Consider the following 23,834-nt stretch of genomic DNA (forward strand, 5'->3'; position numbering starts at 1 on the left):
TCCTGGTTACAATAGCAGTTTCATGATACTCTGAACAGCTAAAACAAAGAGTCCCTTAAAATGAAAGTAACATTCTAATTACATCCCTCAAAATGACTTTCTCGCTCAACATACACACATATACTTGAAGTCATCAATAACTTTCGGTCTGGGTTTCACAGATGAAGAATAATTAGAACAACATTGCTCTGACCAATCTTCAATTATGTTAAGAACAGAAAACTACTTAAAAGAATGCTACAGTTCCCACACACAGAAATCCATGCCTCAGGTTCCCGATACATATATAACAAATTAATGGTGTTTTATTCAATTATTATGGCTGCTTTCCTCCTACAGAGTTGAAAAACTTGACAAACTTGACAAACTTGACATTTTATTATACATACTCTTCCAAAAAGATGACACACCTTTCTGCATCAGAATAACAGTTCTGTGGGTTGTTTTTTTTTTTTTTTTTGAAGCACAGTCTATATTTTCTTTTAATTACTAAAACCCTGTTAAAGTAACTGAATTGCAAGAAGAACCAAGATTTTCTCTGCTCAGAAAATCACTATATGTCTTCTAAGTCTAAGACCAACAGAGAAAGAACTCTACTGAGAGCTGATTTTTAAAAAAGAGAAAGAGAGAGAGAGAGAGAGAAGAGAGTTCTGAAATTATTTGCATGATTCCAGACCTCAGCATTGCTACACAATCACAATGGAAAGAATGTGTGGTAATTAACCGGCTTTAAATGCTGAAAGTATCCAAACAATCATTCTTTTCCCCTAAAAATGTTTTATGAAAGGGGAAATCCTATAGTCTTCATAATTACTCCTTCAACTTACTTTACTTCTAAAAAAATGAAAACAGTACTGAGTACCACTGCTCATGGATTTCTCCTCTTTTTAATTTAAGCAGTATCTTATTTGGCATAGGAGTCCATTTTACTTTATTCACTAAATCCATCACCAAGAATATTTAATTAATGCCTAGCTTTCAACAAGGAGGACAGAGGCATAATGACTATTTTCAATAATCTAAAATGAGGTTGTGGTAAAACAAAAGCTCAAAGAGAAGAGAGCAAGATGGTGGTGGAGTAGGAGAATCCTAGGCTCAATGCATGCAACAAACACAACTTGGTAATTATCAAATCACCCTAAATATCCCAGAAATCAACCTGAAGACTGGCAGAACAAACTCCACAAATAAAGGTAGAGAAGAGACCACACTGAAGAACGTAGGAAGTGCAGAGCAGGTTGGGAGAGAAACAGACCCTGGCTGCTGCAGTGGGGACGGAGCTACAGTTGCAGGGAAGGGCAAGAGACAAACTAACATACAAGGGAGGGCACAGGGAAAACAAATCCCCAAACCTATTAGCTTGGAAAGTGAGAGCAGATAAATTTATTTTGTTCTTGCAACCAGTGGAGCTTACAGCCTGGAATTTTAAAGGTCAGTGTGCTTAAATCAGGGAGAACCCAGAGGACATTGGGACTGCTCTTGGAGAAAAGGGCCCACCAATACACAGTGTGGATATAGCGATCTAAAGAGCATCAAGGGCACACAGTTGGGAGGTTAGCTGCCCCTCTCTGAGCATGTCCCAAAGAGGCAACCCTCGGAGAGACCCCTAGGAAACAAAGGATCTGGCAGGCACCTTTCCTTCCCCCATCCATCAATATAAACTCACAGACACCTGTAAGAATCAGCTCAGGGCCCATACTCATGCTTACATCAAGCTCCCCCTGCCCACTTGCTCCAGGATGGAACCACTGCTACCAGTCAACCCTTGTCTCACTCCCAGTGCAGCAGGAACCCTCCCTCAGACAGCTGGCCCAGACCCCTACTCATACCAGAGGTGGTAACAGGTCTCATTTCACAAGCAGTCCAGAGCACAACTAGTTAAAACATACCATATTCAGCCCAGGGACAAAACACAGCCCACAAGAGGCAAAGAGAGCTCCTACAGACAACTGGCCTGAAGGATAAAGTAGTCAGGACACAACAGATGAGTGCATGCAGCACATGTTGGAGACACTCCCAGAAGCACCAGGCCATAGGGAACAGGGGAAACTATACTGCAGGGCACTATAGGACCTCTTCTTCATAAAGCCATTACACTTAAAAACAAAAGACATGGCTAACATTCCTAACACAGAGACTTAGACAAAATGAGAAGAGACTTAGACAAAATGAGACTTACAGAGGTACAGAGACTTAGACAAAATGAGAAGACAGAGGAATTTATGTCTATGAAAGGAAAGGACAAGGCCACCACCAGAAATCTAAGTGACAAAAATATAAGTAACATTCCTGATGGAAAATTTAAAGCAATGATCATAAAGATACTAACTAGACTTGAGAGAAGACTAGAGAACATCAGTGAGACCACCAACACAGAGATAAGGAATAACATAGCAGAGATAAAGGGAGGAACAAATTAATGACTTAGAAGACAGAGTAAAGGAAAGTAATCATGCTGAACAAAATAGAAATAAGAATTATGAAAAATGAGAATAAACTCAGGGAACTCAGTGACTCAATCAAAAGTAAAGCATTCATAGTATAAGGGTCCCAGAAGAGAGAAAAGGGGGCAGAAAATTTATTTGAAAAAATAATAGCTAAAAACTTCCCCAATCTGGGGTAGGAAACAGATACCCAGATCCAGGAGGCATAGAAAACCCCCAACAAAACCAAAAAAGCAAATCCACAGCAATACATATTGTAATTAAAATGCCAAAATACAGTAATAAGGAGAAAATATTAAAAGTAGCAAGGCAAAAGAAAACAGTTATGTACAAGGGAAATCCCATAACATTATCAGCAGATTTTTCAGCAGAAATTTTCCAAGCCAGAAAAGGAGTGGTGTGCTATATTCAAAGTACTCAAAGGGGAAAACCTGCAGCCAAGAAAACTCTATCAGCAAGGCTATCATTCAGAATAGGAAGAGAGAGAAAGAGTTTCCCAGACAAACATAAATGAAAATAAAGAGCTGACCACTAAACCAGCTCTGCAAGAAATATTAAAGGGGGCTCTTTGAGTGGAAAGGAAAGCTCAAAAATGACAGTATGAAGGCAGAAAACATAAAATCAGTAAAATGGAATATTTCTGTAAAAAATCAGTCAAGGAACTCATAAAATTAAAGGATATAAAATACGAAAACATAGTACCTAAAATGTGGGGAGGAGAAAAGTAAAGAATGGGTCCAAACTTAAGCACCAACTTAAGATAGACTGCTGTATGCTGAAGATATTATACACAAACCTAATGGTAACCACAAATCAAAAGCCATTGATAAGAATGCAAAGAATAAACAGAAAGAAATCCAAATATATCACTACAGAAAACCAGCAAACTAAGAAATAGAAAAAGACAAGAAAGGATCAGAGAAAATCTTCAGAAACAACCAAAAAACAAGTAAAATGACTATTAATACATATATGTCAATAATTAGTTTGAATGTAAATGGAATGAGTACATACTCCAACCAGAAGATACAGGGTGACAGAGTGGATTAAAAGAAGACGAAAGAAAGAAAGAAAGAAAGAAAGAAAGAAAGAAAGAAGAAAGAAAAGAAATATTCATCTAGATGCTGCCTACAAAAGACTTTTTAGATCTAAAGACACCTGCAAATTGAAAGTGAGAGGATGGAGAAATAAGTATCATGCAAATGCATGTCAAAAAAAGCCAGAGTAGCAATAGTTTCTTCAGATAAAACAGACATAAAACAACAATTATAACAAGAGACAAAGAAGGACAAATCATACAATAATAAAAGGGACAACCCAATAAGAAGCTCTAACAATTGTAAATATTTATGTACTAAATATGGGAGCACCCAAGTATATAAAACAATTAATAACAAACATAAAGGAAGTAATTGATAATAATACAATAGTAGGGGACCTTAACACCCCACTTACATCAAAGTACAGAACATCTAAATAGAAAATCAACAAAGAAAAAATGGCTTTGAAGGACACACTGGACCAGAAGGATTTAACAGATATATTCAGAACATTCCATCCAAAAACAGCAGAACACACATTCTTTCCAAGTACACATGGAACATTTTCCAGAATAGATCACATATTGGGCCATAAAACAAGCCTCAACAATTTCAAAGAGATCGAGGTCATACCATGCATCTTTTCTGACCACAACATTATGAAACTAGAAGTCAACCACAAGAAAATATCTGGAAAGACCGCAAGAAAAAATCTGGAAAGACCACAAATACATGGAGGTTATAAAGAACATGCTACTACCATAACGAATGGGTCAACCAGGAAATAAAAGAAGAAATTTTAAAAGTACACGGAAACAAATGAAAGTGAAAACACAACAGTCCAAAATGTTTGGGTTGCAGCAAAAGCAGTTCTAAGAGGGAAGTTTATAGCAATACAGGCCTATCTCAGATGAAAGAAAAATCTCAAATAAACAACCTAACCTTTCACCTAAGGAACTAGAAAAAGAACAACAAACAAAGCCTTAAGCCAGCAGAAGAAAGGAAATAAGAAAGTCTAGAGTAGAAATAAGTAATATAAAAACTAAAAAATAAACAGAACAGATCAATGGGACCAGGAGCTGCTTTTTTTTTTTTAAACATCAGTAGAATTGACAAACTTCTATCTAGACTTAACAAGAAAAAAAGAGAAAGGACCAAAAAAAAAAAAAATCACAAATGAGAGAGAAGAAATAACAAGCAACCCCACAGAAATATAAAAAAAAAAAAATTGTAAGAAAATAGCATGAAAAACTACATGCCAAAAATTGGACAACCTTGGAGAAATGATAAATTCGAAGAAAACATACAAATTCAAAGAAAACAAAAACTGAAACATGAAGAAAAAGAAAATTTGAATAGACTATCAGCAAAGAAACTGAATCAGTAATTAAAAACTCGCAACAAACAAAACTCAAAAATCAGATGTCTTCATGGATGAATTCGACCAAACATTTAAAGAAGATTTAATACCTATTCTTTTCAAACTGTTTCAAAAAATGCAAGAGGAGGGGCACCTGGGTGGCTCAGTGGATTAAAGCCTGTGCCTTCAGCTCAGGTCATGATCCCAGAGTCCTGGGATCGAGCCCCACATCAGGCTCTCTGCTCAGCACAGAGCCTGCTTCCTCCTCTCCCTCTGCCTGCCTCTGCCGCCTCTTTGCCTACTTGTGATCTCTCTCTGTCAAATAAATAAATAAAATCTTGGAAAAATAAAATGCAAGAGGAAGGACAACTACCAAAGTCATTCTATGAGGTCAGCATTATCTTGATACCAAAACCAGATAAAGACAACACAAAAAAAGAGCTATGGGCCAATATTCCTGAAGAACATTGATGTAAAAATCCTCAAAAAAATACTACCAAAACAAATCTAACAATATTAAAAAAAAAAAAAATCAATCCCCATAATCAATTGGGATTTATTTCTGGATTGCAATGGTGATTCAATATTTGCAAATCAATCAACAGAATACATCACATCATTAAGATCAAGAGTGAGAACCACATGATCCTTCCAATAGATGCAGAAAAAGCATTTGACAAAGTACAACATCCATTCATGATACAAACACTCAACAAAGTAGGTTTAGAGGAAATGTACCTCAACGTAAAAAAGGCCATATATGAAAAACCCACAGCGAACATCATACTTAATAGGGAAAAACTGAGAGCTTTTCCCCAAAGGTAAGGAACAAGACAAGGTTTACTCTCACCACTTCTGTTCAACATAGTACTGGAGGTACTGGCCACAGCAATTAGGCAACAAAAAGAAATAAAAGCCATCAAAATCATTAAGGAAGAAGTTAAGCTTCCGGTATCTACAGATGACATGATACTATATAGAGAAAACCTGAAAGACTTCACCAAAAAACTGCTAGAACTGATAAACGAATGCAATAAGGACTCAGGATACAAAATCAATCCCCAGAAGTTTGTCGCACATCTATACACCAAAAATGAAGCAAAAGAGGGAGAAATGACGAGAACAATCCCATTTACAACTGCACCAAAAATAATAAGATACCTAGGAACAAACCTAACCAAAGAGTTTAAAGACATGTAACCTAAAAACTATAAAACACTGATGAAAAGAAATGAAGATAATACCAAATAATGGAAAGACATTCCATGCTCATGGATTGGAAGAACAAATATTGTTAAAATGTCTATCCTGATGCAGAAATGTTAAAGTTCAGATCTGATGGCCAAGAAATAATTCTTCAAACTTCTTTGATGCAAAAAGGTGGTTTTATTAAAGCCCAAGGACAGGACCCAAGGGTAGAAACAGCTGTCCCTGGATTGTGAGAAGCAACTGATTATACTTGGAAGTTGGGGGAAGTAAAGATAAAGCGAAGTTTCCAAATAGACTTTCATATGCTAAAGACTCATAGGATCCTGGAGAGCTACCTATTGTCAAACTAAGGTTGTTTTTCCCACTAGCAAAGCATTGACATTAAGATTGGGAGTTCCTGGAGAAAAGTTATATTCTGCCTGCCTCAAGTATTTGTCGATAGGATCCAGGTCATAAGCAAATTTAATTTTATCTGCATTTTTTTTACCTTTGTTCTCAATATCATATACCACCTAAAGCAATCTACACATTTAATCCAATCCCTATCAAAATACCAAACAGCATTTCTCAAAGAACTACAACAAACAATCCTAAAATTTGTAGAGAATCTCAAAACCCCAAATAGCCAAAGTGATCTTGAAAAAGAAAAGCAAAGCTAGAGACATCACAATTCCAGACTTCAAGTTATCTTACAAAGTTGTAGTGATCTAGACAGTATGGTACTGGCACAAAAATAGAAACATAGATCAATGGAACACAACAGAAAACCCAGAAATGGATGCCCAGCTATATGATCAACTCATCTTCGACAAAGTAACAAAGAATAACCAATGGGAAAAGGACAGCCTCATCAACAAATGGTGTTGGAAAACTACACAGCCACATGCAAAAGAATGAAACTGGATCACTTTGTTATACCGTACACATAAATAAATTCAAAATGGATTAAAGACCCAAATGTAAGACAGAAAACAATAAAAACCCTTAGCCCAATTTGCAACGTAAAATTAACCATCACAAGTCCATCCCTAGTCAACTTAGCCCCTGTACATACCTCCTTAAACCACACTTAATCTCTAAATAAAGACAATAACAAGGTCTTAATTATAACCTAAGATAATACAACTATCCTGTGCACACCTGGAAACACACTAACCTCTTCCACAGAAGAGAAAAGTCCTTGAATTAGGTTTACTCTTCTTGATATCTCAAATTTTATATACTATGATAGAAAAGTAACACTACCTAAAATACTATATATACACTCAATGCATCTTATGCTACAAGATAATGAAATGAGAAAAAAAAAGACATTTTACATATGTAGCCATACATATGTGTGCATACACACACACAAACATATCCATAACAACTGAACAGAAATATTCATGACTATTAGAAATTTTGTTTCTGGGGGCACCTGGGTGGCCCAGTGGGTTAAAGCCTCTGCCTTCGGCTCAGGTCATGCTCTCAGGGTCCTGGGATTGAGCCCCGCATCGGGCTCTCTGCTTGGCAGGGAGCCTGCTTCCCTCTCTCTCTCTCTGCCTGCCTCTCTGCCTGCTTGTGATCTCTCTCTCTGTGTCAAATAAATAAAATCTTTAAAAAAAAAAAAGAAAGAAATTTTGTCTCTGTAACTGGTCATATGGTTGCAGCTGGTACTTAGAACTACCTTCTTCCACTACCCATTCTGTATTTCTTTTGTCTTCAGCAAACAATTCAGCCGATCATGACACTCTGATGCGCTGACTCAAACCTTCATTCCTGAGGGTCTAGGCCATCAGTAGTCCTCCCTGAACTGGGTTATTTTAGTTTTCCATTGACCTTTATCACAGATAAAGGTCTGTGATAATAGTAATACTATAGGTAATACTCAGACACCCTAAGGGATCTCCTATATTTCAGACATACTCTACCTTACCTCCACTGTGAAGCAGCAGTCCAATATCTCCCTTGGTAGTCAGGATCAGTCACCCCGGCCAGTAGTGGCTTTGCCTGTTGATACAGTGGCATGAAGAGTCCAAACCGGCTGTGCAGCTGTCTTAACTTCCAATTCAATGGAATCACTGTGCCTCCCAGTAAAAGCATTCCTCCCTTTGGAACTAAAATGTCTAGGCCAGCAGGGCATAAGGTCATGGAAACAGGCACTAAAAATTTTGCTCATGGGTCAGTAGGCGTCATAGTGAAAGGAGCCACTTCCATTCCTACCCCCTGATTCCTGAACCTATTATGAATCCTGGCTATGGGAGAAACACCACCATATAATGGATGCTAATTCTGACCATATACAACCTTCTTAAGAACCCCGTCCCAGTGCTGCAAAAAACTGACACACCTAGCTGAGGCTGTAACTTAAGTCTTCAAAAGTCTATTCCAACCATTCTATCAAGCCAGTTGCTTCAGGATGGTAAGAAACATAAGACCAATGAATTCCACAAACTGTAATTCTTTTGCTCTGAAATAAGTTCCTTGATCAGAAGCATGCTGGAAGGAATATCATAATGGTGGATAAGGGCATTCTGTAAGCCCACAGATTGGTTTGGCAGAAGCACTGCATGTAGGAAAGGCAAATCCATATCTAGAATAAGTGTCTATTCCAATAACAACAATGCCACTTCCATGATGCTAGCACACCAATATACTCAACCTGCCTCCAGTTAGCGAGCTAATCACCCCAGGGAACGGTGTCATATAAGGAATTCAGTGTTACTCTCTGTTGATGACAGACTGGGCACTCAGCATTGGCTGTAACCAGACAGGTCTAAACGAGTGAGAAGTCTATGTTGCTAAGCCCATGTATAACCTCCATCCCTGCCACCACGGCCACGTTAATTCATGAGCTCACTGGACGGTAACAGGGATGGCTGGAAAGAGGCTGACTGGTAGCCACAAAATGGGTCATCTTATTCACTTGATTATTAAAATCCTCTTCAGCTGAGGTCACTCTTTGGTTAAGCATTTACATGGAACACAAACATCTTCACATTCTTTTGTGCAGACACGTCTATCTACATACCTCACCTCTTCCCCAAATTTCCTTGTCATCAGTTTTTCAACCATATTCCTCCCAAGTCCCTGACCATCCAGCCAAACCACTGGTCATAACCCATGAAACAAAACAATCATTCATCTGGCCACTTCTCCTTCCAAGCAAAGGGAACAACCAGGTGCACTGCCCAAAGTCCTCCCCACTGGAAGGATTGGCCTTCACCACTGTCTTTCAGGGATACTCCAAAGTGGGGCCACAGGGCTGCAGCTGCCCATTTTCAGGTGGTACCTGCATATCATGAAGAACCATCTGTAAATCACATCTGAGTCCCTTTTTTTTTTTTTAAAGATTTTATTTATTTATTTGACAGACAGAGATCACAAGTAGGCAGGCAGAGGGAGGGGGGGAAGCAGGCACCCCGCTAAGCAGAGAGCCCGATGCGGGACTCGATCCCAGGATCCCGGGATCACGACCTGAGCTGAAGGCAGAGGCTTTAACCCATTGAGCCACCCAGGTGTCCCCATTTCTTACAGTCAATTAACCTTAGGGAACTTGCCATGAAGCCTTAAGTGCAGTCTCAGAAAAAAGAAGATGCTAGCAGAGGGGTGGCTCAATCAGTTAACCCCCACTGCCTTCAGCTTGGGTCATGATCCCAGGATCCTGGGATCAAGTCCCGCGTCGGGTTTCTTGCTCAGCAGGGAGCCTGCTTCTCTCTCTGCCTCTGCCTGCCACTCTGCATCCTTGTGCACTCGCTCTCTCTCGGACAAATAAATAAATAAAATCTTTAAAAAAAAAAAAAAGAAGAAGGAGAAGATGCTTCAGAGCAGGGACTACAGGCACTTGAGCCCCTGCTTCTTGTAAAGTATTGTGTCTTCCGAGCCTGCTCAGGCCTGATTAGATACATACTGTTTCCATTTGACCATAGACCGCTGCTGTCCATGCCCAACTTTATGGCTTGGTGGGTCAGATAACCACCCACTTAGTAACAAGCAGCTCAGGTCCCACAGTAACTTGGTGGCCCACAGTTAAGTAGAATCTAAGACCCATTAGCAAATCAACAGCTATTTCTCAGAAAGGCATAGTTATCGGTAGAGAAGGGCAGGCTTTGGTCTAAATCCTAAGGATCTGCACTATGATTAACCCATCACAGCCTGAAAAAGGTTCTAAACACCCCACTGACACTGCCACTGATACCCCAAACACCACTGGATCTGCTAGATCATATGACCCTAGCAACAGAGCAGCTTGCACAGAGACCTGAACCTACTTGCAGAGCCTTCTCTTGTTCTGGGTCTCACTGAATACTCATTTTCTGAGTCAATCAGTAAAAGGGCCAGAGTAACATAACCAAATTGGGAAAAGCATTTAGGGGTTCAATATCTCCAGCTTCATCAGGGTCTTCCCAAATGCCTCTATATCAAATTTCAGAAACCCATTCCTTACCAATTTATGTCCTCACTACAATGTGTTAGTTTATACTACTCTCACCTACTTGACTGTTATGTTCTTGGAGACTAAGTAACATTTATTTCTGTACCCTCCAGCAGCTAGTACAGGTACCTAAATAAAACAAAGTCAGGGCTCAGTAAAGATTTCCACTGACCTCACTTTTGCTCCACAACATATCTCAGTTGTCCTTTATTTTAACTTTTATAAATTCAGTTTTGACAATTATTAAATCCATGTTTATGCATTTATCAAAGGTCTTAATCTGCTAATTGTGCCCTTTAAGAGAAATAGACTTGTTTACCAAGGGAAACACATAAAGAACTTTTTTGCTCATTTTTTTCCAACATGATACAAAACTTGTTCTAATCACTAATTTTTATTTCTTCTTGAACTAAAAGTACCACTATCATCACCAAGCTCATTTTTTTCATCTGATCCTAACTTTAGTATCAAACACCTGTAGTTTTTTCACTTCCAAAACTTACTAATTGAGAAAAAAACTATCTATGAAAGACCTGTAATGCTTACTCTATTTCTTCCAGAGAAAAACAGTATGTGTGCTAACGAAAAAAATAACCCTCGTGTTGTGAACCACACTTAAATTGAGTATATCCCTGACAAACCTGACCTTTTATGAGCAATATTTGAAGGACTTTCCCTCGCCCCCATTTTAGCTAAAAATCCAAAGCTTTCCCATAGGGCAAACTAAGCACTACCAACATTTTTTATACCCCATATTGTCAGAATCCTACAGAGATATCAACTGATGCTATTCCTCCATGAGTAAATATATAATCAAGTCCAAAAAATGCTAGCTATTGGGTGACGGCACTGACATTAGTGAGTTTTATTTAGTAGGTTCATTTAATTTCCACATAAGTATTTCTTTAATTCTGTATAGATGTTTTCAGTTCATGTTTTTATTAAGTAGACACCACGGAAGAATCCGCTATACTTCTAGAAACCCATGTTATCACCTTCAACAACTTTATGGTAAGACTTTGGCAGCAACATACACCACCCAATCATGGCACATCTGTCTGGTGACAAGTAAATAAATACCTGGCCCAAAGCCAGGTTCAAACATAGTAAGAGGATTAAAAGAAAATAGAGAGATGCGTCTTGGAAATACCTAACCTTTCAGTCCCTTATGAAAAATACATACATGCATACCCAGGGGAACCTGGTTGGTTAAGCGTTTGACTCTTTTTTTGGCTCTGGTCATGATTTCAGGATTGTGAAACTGAGCGCCACGCTGGGCTCTGGACACAGTGCAGAGTCTGCTTAAAGACCCTCTCTCCCTCTTCCTCTGCCCCTCCCCTCCATGCTCTCTCTCAAATAAATAAATAAATGTGTTTTTTTTTAATCTGTAAGTCAGTCAAAGATCTGATTTTTATTCACGCAGTAATTATTTAATGAAAACCAACTACGTGCTACTGAAGAATATAATGATCAATAAAGCCACTGTCTTAGATTAGGGAAGAAAGTATCAATACATAATGTAAACTACAATTAAAGTTTAAAAGTGTTGAGGTCCCATGCCCATGCTTTCACCTTCTCAGATGCCTTGGATTCTTCTTCAGAATGTCTTATATATCAGCTCCCCTTACTCATCACTCATCTTCTGTTTGTTAACTCAACAGGTATTAACTAGCACCTCTGATGATCAAGACCCCTGTTAGGTACTAAGGATATAATGAAATTGGCCCTTGCCTCACTGTACTTAGTCTGGCAAAGAGGGAGAAATAAGCTGTAAAAACACATGCAACCACACAGGTGTGCAAAGACTGAGGGCAAAAAGGAATCTGAACATCTCTGGAAGGTCAGGTAAGATTTCCTCATCAACAGAAGCCTTGAATACTTGACTCCAAAGCCGGAATGAGCAGGAGGCACTTCCAGTTAAATATGAAGTATTGAACATGCATGTTTACTACCATTCCCTTCTAAAATACCACTAAAATGACAGATATAGGAACAGATAATTCACAGAATTACCCATGTGACCAATAAATTTGCGGAAAAATGGTCATTCTCCTAGTAATCAGGGACAGAGATGTTAGTGACAATGAAATTTATACCCATCAGATTAGCAAAAAAATACAAAAGTAATTATACCAAATATTGGCAAGGATGAAGAGACATTCTCAGATATTAATAATGAGAGCAAAATGGGAAGAAAGGCTTTGGAGAATAATTTAATAATATCTAACTTGAAGATGTTCTTACCATAAGAACCAGCAAATTCTACGGCAGACCCTAGAAAAATTCCTTCATGTGCATCAGAAAAGATGAAGAAAATTCATTGCCATGTTGTTTAAAATAGCAAAAAAAGAAATAATCTCAAAGTCCATTTAGATGAAATTAATAATTAGCAAAAGCCATTCAACATGATAAAGTAGTATAAATGGAAAAACTAGTGCTATATGTATCAACATGGATAAATTTCATAAACATATTATTGACTAAACAAAGGAGGTAGCAGCAAAATACATAAAATATTTAACAAAAATATTTAGTTAAAAAATTCCATAGACCCCCTATATCACACAATAAACCAAAGTTAACTCAAAATGAATCAATGACCTAAATACAACTAAAACTACAGAAGAAAACAAAGGGACAAATCATGACCTTCATTTGGCAATGGATTCTTAGATATGACACCAAAAGCAGAGGCAACAATAGAAAAACTCACTAAATTTAATCAAAATTTCAAACTTTTGTGTATCAAAGGGCATTAACCAGAAAAGAAAACAGGGACTGTGGGATGGCTCAGTTAGTTATGAGTCCACCTCCAGCCCAGGTCATGATCTTGGGGTCCTGGGATTGAGCCCTGCATCGGGCTCCCTGCTTAGCCCGATGGGGCAGAGCAGGGCTCTCTTTCCTTCTGCCCCTTCCCCCACCTCTCTCTCTCTCAAATAAATAAATAAAACCTTAAAAAAAAAAAACAAAAGGGAAAACACAATCTATAGAGTCGGGAAAACATTAGCAAATGATTTATCTAATAATGGTCTAGTATCCAGAACTCTTAAAACTCAACAACAAAAAGATAAGCAACCCAATTTCAAAATCAGCAAAATAACTGAATAAATACTTCTTCAAGAAAGATAAAAATAACCAAAAACACTTAAAGCATTGTTTAATATCATCATTAGGGAAATACAAATCAAAACCACGACGAGGTAGCAGTTCACATCCCTAGAATGGCTATAGCCAAAAAACAAAAACAAAACAAAACAAAAAAAAAGTGTTGATGAAGATGTAGAAAAACTGGAATCCTCATACACTGCTGGTAGGAAATAATATATGCGGCCCCTTAAGAAAATAGCTTAGCAGTTTCTCAACATGGTAAATACAGAATTATCACATTAACCAGCAATTCTACTCCTACATACCTACATATATGCCCAAGAAAACTGAATACAAGTACACAAACAAATACTGGCACACAAATGTTCACAGTAGCACTATTCACAATACTTATATACTTGAAAATATTATACATTTTAAAATGATTATATATTAGTTATACACTTTGAAACGATTAATTCTGTTTCACCTCAGTAAAAAAATAATCAAAAAGTAGTGTTCAAAAAAAGTTTGAAAGTGTCCAGTGCAGTACCTGCTATATTACAGATACTTAAAAACAGAGGCTACTATTATTGCCACTAATACATATTGCTCTATATAATCATAATATATCACTGCAGTAATTGTTCCATAAACACAGGTAGCAGTCACTATATTTGTGATATTGACATAACTGCCTCAATCCAGGATCTTAACCTCTAAAATTCACTTTCTTACAACAATTTTGTATCCTTGTATTTACAGCAGGCTATTATTCCCACAGAACTTGCCATTCACATCTATTGAAACTTCTAGTATCCCAACCCCTCTTTCTCAGCCTACCAATAACTCCTCCTCTGTAACTCCCAACTTAGTTACTACTGGTAAAGTTTTATTTATTTCTTCCTTGATTGCTCTTTGTCCTTATAAATGCCTGTTTCTTTTCCGTATGTCTAACATTGTGTGTTATACACCAGTAAATACACTCAATACACTCAATAGGTGATAGACCAATCCACAGGCCAACTTTTGGGCTTCCTCAACTGAGACTAATCAATCTGAGGAACAGAAAGAGAAAAGAATGAAGGGAACCGAACAGATCCTCCGAGACCTGTGGGAAACCATCAAGCATGCCAACAAACGCACTATGGCAATCCCAGAAGAAGAGGGAGAGAAAGGGGCAGAAAGAATATTTGAAGAAATAATGGCCAAAAAAATTCCACAGTGTACTTCCCAAAATACAAACATCCAACAGACACACACACAAACACGCATCAGCAAGAGATGGATTCTGAAACATTTTATTAAGTGGGAAAAAAGTATATGCTGATTAAAGAATCAGGTCCAGCCTTATGATTCCCAATTCACCACCTGAACAACCTGATGAATTATGTTGATCAGATGAAAGTAACTATGATAATAATATCCATGGCCCTTCTTTGTAGGAGAAAAAAATCTCCAAAAATTTCAGGTATATGTTGTCTCACTTGTTCATAAGATTTTCTACTCCTAAGCATTTTGTAGGAATCACACAATAAAACATTTTGCAATCTGATAAGATTCTAAGTGGTCAGAGGACTTCTCATCAATCATATGGAAATCATTTTTATGTTCACGAATGTGACAATGAGAATAACGTTGTGGCACTCCTTTCTTCTGCTGATAACAAGAAAAGCAAGATCAGTAACACCTAACTTTGGAACTAAAGAAAATAAACTCAATGCATCAATGAAAATAAAGTCTCCTTCAAATGATTCTTACAACAAAATGTAGTATACAAGTATTCTTAACTAATATAACTGGGGGGAAAAATCACATATACTAAATAAGCAAGAGATATTTTACAACACCAGTCACTTTAATCAGAAGCTAGTCCTAAAAAGAAATCAATAAAATGTACCTCTCCTGTATAACAGACAAAAGAAACCTAAAATATCTAAATACTTCATAAAAACCATCAGCAATAAATAAAAAATGTTTTTCCCATTCTGCAGAAAAGAAAATAAATATTCATCTCAATTTGTCTTGTGATTCAGGGCAGGTGGCCCATTTAATGCCACTTAGGTATCATTAACTTATTTTCAATTTTTCATAATCAATTTGGGCAAACTATAAATAAAAGGTATAACCTCATTTTAAGTTGTCTTTATCAAATTCATAATTAAAATAATCATACTTGGGGCGCCTGGGTGGCTCAGTGGGTTAAAGCCTCTGCCTTCAGCTCAGGTCATGATCCCAGGGTCCTGGGATCGAGCCCCGCATCGGGCTCTCTGCTCAGCAGGGAGCCTGCTTCCCTTCCTCCCTCTGCCTGCCTCTGCCTACTTGTGATCTCTCTCTCTGTCAAATAAATAAATAAAATTTAAAAAAATAAATAAAAACTCAATTATCTTTAAAAAATAAAATAAAATAAAATAATCATACTCTCACTTTCATTAACTATCTTGTACTGATTTAGTTTTTTAGTAATATTCATGCAGCCCCTATCAGTGAAGCACACGCACAGATCAATGGATCTTGTATAATACTGCAACACTGTCTACCACAACTGTAGAAGTTCTGAATTCTCATAATGCAGAAGTTAAGCATCTTGAAATGACCGTACAGATCGTCTTTTACCACAAGGTTGGACACAACATAAAAGGTGATTTGGCTAGTCTCTCCATTATCTAGGCCTACTTTTGGGAGAAGATACACATGGTCAATGATAACAAGGCTGACAGAGGGAAAAGAAAGTCAGTCGTCTCTGAATACCAGGAAAAAGTGTTTTCACACTTCACAAAATAGTGGTTACTTCATTTATATATTTAGCCTACAAGACTCTCTGTTTGGACTGCATTATATATATACCAAAATGTACATATCCTTCTAAAGAAAACAGCTTTAAAAGAATTATTATATGTTGCATTTTAAAGTAACATCATCTCTATTCTTCATCTATTAAATCTGTAATTTAAAAAAAATGCTTCCCATTTCAAAATTTTAAAAATTGTTGTATCCCTCACTAGTAACATTAAATGTATCCCTAATTCTTTTTTTTTTTTTAAAGATTTATTTGTTTGTTTATTTACTTGAGAGAGAGAGAGAGAGCCTGGGGAAAGAGGAGGGGCAGAGGAAGAGGGAGAAGACAACTCCCCACTGAGCAGGTAGCACGATGCGGGGCTCCATCTCAGGACTCTGGGATCATGACCTGAGCTGAAGACAGATGCTTAACTGACTGGGCCACCCAGGTGCCCTAAACTTATCCCTAATTTTTTAATAGGATTCTATGGCATATAGCTAACAAATATCTTTGTACCACTTCTTGAAGATCTGACAGAGAAGGAAAGCGGGTACAGGTAAAGAATGTCTAAATTTAAATTTTAAAAATATAAAAAGACATAAATTGGGGTACACATTTTATACGTGACTAATACTATCTTACGTTGAGTTATTAATTTAGTAAGTTTATTTCAAGCATCAAAATTAAGACAGATTCAGAATAAACACAATATATACAAAATGCTTACAAGAACTCAGCAGTGTAGTCTATGAGTAAAACAAGATTCACCAAGACCTGTGATCAAACCCTAATTCTACCACTTACTATTAATGCAACCTCGGATAAGTGCTCACTTGTCTGAGACTCAATTTCCCTGGCTATGAATTGAGAAAAATACCACCTACCTCAAAAGGTACTGATTGGATTTCAATAAAACAACATATAGAGTATCTGCATGATGCTAGACTCAAAAACTACTGTAATTCTTATCAAAAGTAGAACATGAAGTGTATTTCACATGACACAAAACGCATCAGGAATTCTGTTTAGATCACTCGCAGCAAAATAACAATGTTGGTAGAAAACTCATTTGATCATTTTAGACTCTACACCTATAAAAGAAATGGTTTGAACTAAATGAGTTTCTGAAATTCTAGGATTCTACCTTAAAGTGATGCCCAGAAATTTGGCTCCCAAATTTATTACAATAAAAAACCCAGAGGAAAAATTCTAAGAACATCAAATGAAACAAACAGGCAGTGTCTATTAAGAATCTGAAAAAATTTCATGCACTTTGAGTAACAACCACATTTTAAAAAATTGATTAAAAGAATCTTACCAAAGTTATGTACAAAGATGTTTAATGTTAACTCTAACTGGGAAAACTTAACTATAAATCAAGAACTTACAAATCAAGTTCTCAAAAAATTCATGACACAGTAAGCACTTACAATGTAATGCTAAGTGACAAGGGAAAAATATAAAACAATATTTATAGCTGTTTTTAAAATGTTTGTAAAATAAAAAGACTGAAAGAAAAGCCAGCAAAATATTAGCAGAGGTTATTTCAGATTAACAGAAATGGGTTAGCTTTTTTCCATTGGATTATTTCCCAATTTTCTTCTATACAACTATGATCTCCATAATGAAAAAAAAAAAAGTACAATATTCATTCATGATTAAAAAAAAAAAAAAAAAAACTTCGCAGCAAACTAGAAGCTAAGAAAACTCCCCCAAACTGATGAAAACTGTTTACAAAAAACCTACAGCTAATTATTTAATGGTAAAAGACAGCATGCCTTGCATGCCTTACCCACTAAGATGAAAACCAAGGCAAGGATGCCTACTCTTACCTGTCCTATTGAACATCATACTGGAGGTCCTAGCCAGAACAATTAGACAAGAAAATGAACTACAGCAGACCCTTAAACAACTCAAGTTCAGGTTAGGGGCACCAACACCCTCACAGTCAAAAATCTGTATATAACTTCTGATTGAATGATAATTTTAATTACAAATTATACAGTTCAATAAACCTAAATTTTAAAGGACATAGGACATGCCCTTTTGAAAAATATGCATCAAATTAAATGAGCTAAACCCTTCTCACTGGTTTTGGGGGTAGGGGAGACTGAGGAAACAAAAAAAAAATCCTTAGAAATATTGCAAATCAAAAAAACTAATCATCAAGATTTATCAGTAAGAAGAAACAGACATTGATATGAAGAATTAATCTACAGAGGTTGTCTTTTTCATTAAGTTCCCATTTTTGGATGGCAAAAAACAAAACTTGATGAACTTACAAGATCAAAAGTTCTAAGGAACAGGTTGATAAAGGAGCACTGTGATTATGAGCAAGAATCTAGAGACAAGTCACCTAACACTCCCTTTCAGTTTACTAATGGAAATAGCCTCATCCAGTCCAATGCACTGACCCCACAAATACTATTAAGAGAAATATAATAAACCTTCCAATAACTAAACAATCCCATATACTTCATAAATCATACATCTACAGCTAGGGGAACAAGATAAAATGCCTCTTACTAGGCAAATTCCTATTTATCCACTTAACCTTCAGATCAACTAATTTCCTTTTGTTTTTACTGTCACCAAAAAAAAATAAATAAATAAATAAGTGCTGTCGCTCTCTGATGACTCTGCAGTTTCTTTTTGACTGGTATTAAGTATTAAGATGATTATAAAAGGCTCTAAGAAGTTTTGAGCTTATTACTCCACTAAGAAGATACATTTTCCATGTATTAAAGAGGTAAATTGTAACTTCCATCACTGTTTTCTTTATGTTTATTCCATTTGGCTTATACCGTTGCTAGGATTCCAATTCATAGTAAGATTTCCAAGCCCACAGAACAGCTTTCCTAGCCAGCCAACTTTGTAACCAGGGCGATTGTGGACCACACAATTTTCTGGCTAGCCTGCACCACGCAGGTGCACTCTCCCTGGCCTCCCTCCCTGCTCCATCCACCTAACAGGCACAGTACATATTGCCAATTCCTTCATTGCAACAGAAATTGTAGCACAGGGCAAACAGGATAATTAGAAATGTAGAGCTCTCTGATGTCAGAGAGCAAAGTGAATCCACTGTCACTCCCTGTTCTCCCAACCCAACTAAATAGTCTGGGTATTCTGCCTTAAACTGTAGGGTGAAATGTTAGCCCACCCCAATCACTCCACCAAGGAACATGCAAACACTACTCCCAAAAGCCATCACCCAACTACCGCCCGGCTAAATACTTGGAGAGGAAGGTGGCATCAGTACAGCTCGGAAAGGAGTCGGAATTCTTAAGGGGCTGCTGAGTCACCTACAGCTGTGGCCAGGACTTCACCCTCCAGGAAATCAGGCTCTGCCCCAACTCCCATCATGGAAGCAAGTGAGAGTAGCAGCAGCAACATCATCCTACCAAAAAAACACCCAGCACTGCTTTTAATATTGTTACCACTCCTTAAAGTGAAGCCAGAAATAGGTTTCATGTCCAAAGCTTTCCACAGTACACACCATGGGAGATGGAAGAAACATCTTTATTGTGGGGAAAGGGGGCGCACTTAGAGGGATGAAGGATGCCTCACCACTTGGGAAGTTACTAGCTCCGGCCTTAATCCCCAAATGCCACTTGTACAGCAACACGTGGCCCGGAGTAACTACAAGGAAATGTGGCTGACGGACGTCGCAGAGCTTTTACGCCGGTGTGCACAGCGAAGGAGGGGGCGGGGGGGGGGCACACAAATCAGGCGCCATCGGTGAACACTCGGCAAGGATCTAAGTCTCCGTTCGGTGGGAGGTTCGGTGACACAATAATCACGTGTACTAGTCCGTAGACGTTCGGAAAGACGCGATTCTGGAACGTGCAGGGGCCGAACCCAGCCGGCCGAGCCAGTACCGGTCGGCACCAGCGGACGGGTTAGCGCGGTTCCGTTCCAGCCCCGGGCGGGTCAAGCCTCCGACTTCGGGTCCCGGCGACCTCCGGGGGCGAGGCCGGAGCCGGCGCGAGACGGAAGCCTGGCCGCGCTCCCCGCCCGCGCCCAGGCCGCCTAGGCGCGCCGCCGGCCTCGCGCGGCCCCGGCCCCCAGACCCAGGCCCGGAAGGCGAGCGTCCATTTACCTGCTCCCCGCTCTGGCTGCCGCCGCCGCCGCCGCGCCGCTCACCCACGCTGCCAGGTGAGCCACCCAGCACACGGCCCCGCACGCGCACACCCGGGGCACGACCCCAAACCCGTGAGGGGGGGAACCGCGACCCCAGCCACACAAGTTAGGGTAGCCCACGCACCACCCGGCTTCGAACACCTCTGCCCCCGGAAGTTGATTTCCTCCAAGGCCCGCCCAAAGCTGCGGCTGTCACTCAACGCCAACACGGGGGTCACGTGGCCCGAGCTGAGGGCCCCCATCTTCAGAGCCACGCCTCCAATGATTTGACTAGTCCGGGGGGGGGGGGGGGCCTTCTGAAAAGGGATGATGCAGGAGCTACCTTCTGTTAGTTATAGGTTCTTTCCTCGTGAGTGACAGGCCCAGTTTCTATGCCTAATGCATGCAAATGAAACCGTCCCCAAATGATACTCCCATCTGGGATTCTGTAGAATTGTTCCTGAGAAGGGACAGGCCTGATATTTGCGCCACTTCCAGGCTTTCAGTAAAAATGAATTTAGCCAAATGCCTGACAGGTAGTAAGTGCTCAAGACACAGTTGACTGGACAACTCTTCTATTTCATCTTTGTGTATCGGAGCTCTCAAACACCGGAGAGCACCTAAGCCCAGAGCCTCTCCAGACCCTAGGGTATCAGTCGAAGACTGCTTAAGAATTATTCTTGTACTTGGCCCCAACTCTAGATCACAGCAATTTATACATGCCATCCCTGTTTCAGAGACCGTTTATTTTCATCTGCCAAGCCACCCACTTTTTTCCAAGCCTTCAGTCAAATAATGTCTCCTGAAGAAAAAGAAAAGAGAATGATATAACTGTCAGAGTTTTATCTGAAAGAAAGCATGATTATATAGAGGTGTGTGTGTGTGGTGTGTGTGTGTGTGTGTCCATTTCAAAGTGTAACTGTTAAAGAGAAACAGTCAACTAGCTGGTCACTTGTTGAAGATTCTTCCATCTTTGACACGGGAAGGATTGGAGGAGCATTCATTTAACAGCTTTTTATGAAATGTGTACTTGGCCTGCTGGCAATGAGAGAATGGACCAGATACATTCAAGATGTTTGCCTTCAAGGGGTTTGCAGTCCAGTGAGAGTGAGAAAGACAGGTAATCTGGGAACTTTGAGCATAGATCTCTGGAATATTCACAGTCATCATATAATAGGCATTCTTTAACATTTTGGATGTTATTTTTCTCATCTTTCCACTGAACAAGATTGGTTCAAGCCTTTAATAATCTGTGCTGTGTACTCAAGGTGGAAAATGTTAGCAAGTAATCCTCACAATTCTCCAGCTAGTACAAGCTTACATGGTTAGAGAGCAGCTCCAATATCGAACATAAGTGTCACTCTTCTACAACCACTTTCTCTGTCTACCATTGCCATGTACACAATGAACAGGTTTCTATTATAGCAAATATGATGCCTCCGTACTCAAATTTATTTACCTATCTACTACACCACTAAGATGACTTTTCATTTGAATATCTCTCAATCTGCTTCTCATTTGTCTTTGTATATGCAGCAGTATCACACTGTTTAGTGATTAGAAGGTGTTCAATAAATAGTGCAGCCATCACCACAATCAAATTCAGAACATTTTTCTCACCTCAGAAAGATATCTCATACCCTTTGTCAGTCACTCCCCATTCCTCCTATTTCCTGCCCCTTTGGCCTAGACAAGCATTAATCCACTTTATGTCTTTGGAGTTGCCTATTCTGGATATTTCATATGAATGCGATCATGCAATATGTAGTCCTTTCTGACTGGCTTCCTTCACTTTGCATCATGTTTTCAAAGTTCATTTATCCATACATCAGTTGGCAGACATTTGGGTTGTTTCTACTTTTTGGCTATTAGGAATAATGCTTCTATGAACATTCATGAGAGCATTCATTGTGTCAAGATAACATTTTCATGGGTATATATACCTAGGAGTGGAATTGTTGTATCATATGCTATTTCTATGTTTAACCTTTTGAGAAGGCACTGATAGCTCTATAACTTGTCAGGGTATTTTTCATAAGCCATATTGTATTATTATTTATCTTTGCCATGTGTATATCTGCAGGCTTCAGCCCATTACTTTAATAGACTATGACCTTCTGAGCTGAGAAACATGGTTCCTTGCCCTCAAGAGGATCAAGTTTGGAGAAAGGTATAAACAATCAAATAGACTAATAACAAGCACTGAAATCAAGTTTATTGTTAAAATGTGGAGGAGGAGCAACCTTATTCAACCTGCATTAAACAGGAAGTACTTCTCATAAAATGTAGAGCTCAAGATGAATCTTGAAGAATGAGGAGGAATTGGCCAAGCTAAGAAGCAAAGTGTGTTCTAAACAAAGGCACATGTACCTTGGTATGTATCTCCTTGCCTCTGAACTGTGGAATGTGTGGGAAAGGGGAAGGGGAAGTGGGAACTGTATATGGGTCAAGATGGATGGAGACGTTTATAAACTGCTAAGGAGTTTGAAATCTATTCTGAAGGCAATGGAAAACTAATGGATTGTTTAAGCAAGGTTGGGGGGAATTACTTCAGCAGCAGTACACAGTTTGGATTATTAGATAAGGAACAGGTTTTTCTCTGGAAAAACAGAGAAGCCAGTTAGAAGACTGATAAAATAACTAGAATGAAGAATTGTGGAAGCTCGAGTTGAGGTGGTAGCCATGAAATTGGCAAGAAGGATTTGAAAGCAAAAATACAGGAAACAACTGAAGTTGTAGTCCAGGTTTCCATTTTTCAAAGAGGTAGGGGATCCAGGAGGAAGGTGGTACACTTGCTGATAAGAATAGTGAAACACTACAACTTACTACTGTTGAAGTTGATATGCTGTTGCAGTCACCCACAGAAATGAAATAGATGCCCATCTAAAATTTGGTTCATTTTTCAAGAGTATTGCTACCACACATGCACCAAAAAGGTGTAAGGAGGTTTATTCGTCACATAATGAGACTTTCTAGGAAGAGCAGGGCAGGCTTCCCAAATGAGTCCAAAATGGCTCGGAGTGGGTGCAGGAAGGTTGGGGAAAAGACTGGCCCTTGGGGTTTTTATGGTGGCTAGGGCATGATACTAGGGAGAAAATTCCTACACAGGAGCCAGGGCTTCTGTGGCTTGAATTACCCACTGGCACCAAAGAAGGGAGCACCCAGGCTTTCTTATCAGCCTGCCCAGATGTGGAGCAAAAGAGAACAGATGAGGGCTTGAAAGTTGTCAACCATTAGTCAACTGTGGGATCAAAGTCTTTATTACCTATGTTTAGGGTTAGGTTTCATTTTGTTTTGTTTACTCCAACAAGAAAATAATATGATTTTTATGTCTTTATGTGCTCTGGAAATGATTGTAGTGGACACCTGCCTTCTCAGA

General features: G+C 38.8%; 1 protein-coding gene across 2 annotated transcripts in view; it reads right to left on the minus strand.

Moving 5' to 3' along the window:
* The window catches only part of CCDC91 (coiled-coil domain containing 91), a 362,303-nt gene extending 341,652 nt beyond the window's left edge, over nucleotides 1-20,651 (minus strand). For both annotated transcript variants that reach the window (XR_013967309.1, XM_080812002.1), the window contains exon 1: nucleotides 20,436-20,651. The gene's annotated coding sequence lies outside the window, so the exon portion shown is untranslated. The remainder of the gene's footprint in view (nucleotides 1-20,435) is intronic.
* Between the last annotated feature and the right edge of the window lie 3,183 nt (nucleotides 20,652-23,834).

The sequence above is a fragment of the Martes martes genome, assembly GCF_963455335.1.
Source record: "Martes martes genome assembly, chromosome: 8".
In the NCBI taxonomy this organism is placed as follows: Eukaryota; Metazoa; Chordata; class Mammalia; order Carnivora; family Mustelidae; genus Martes; species Martes martes.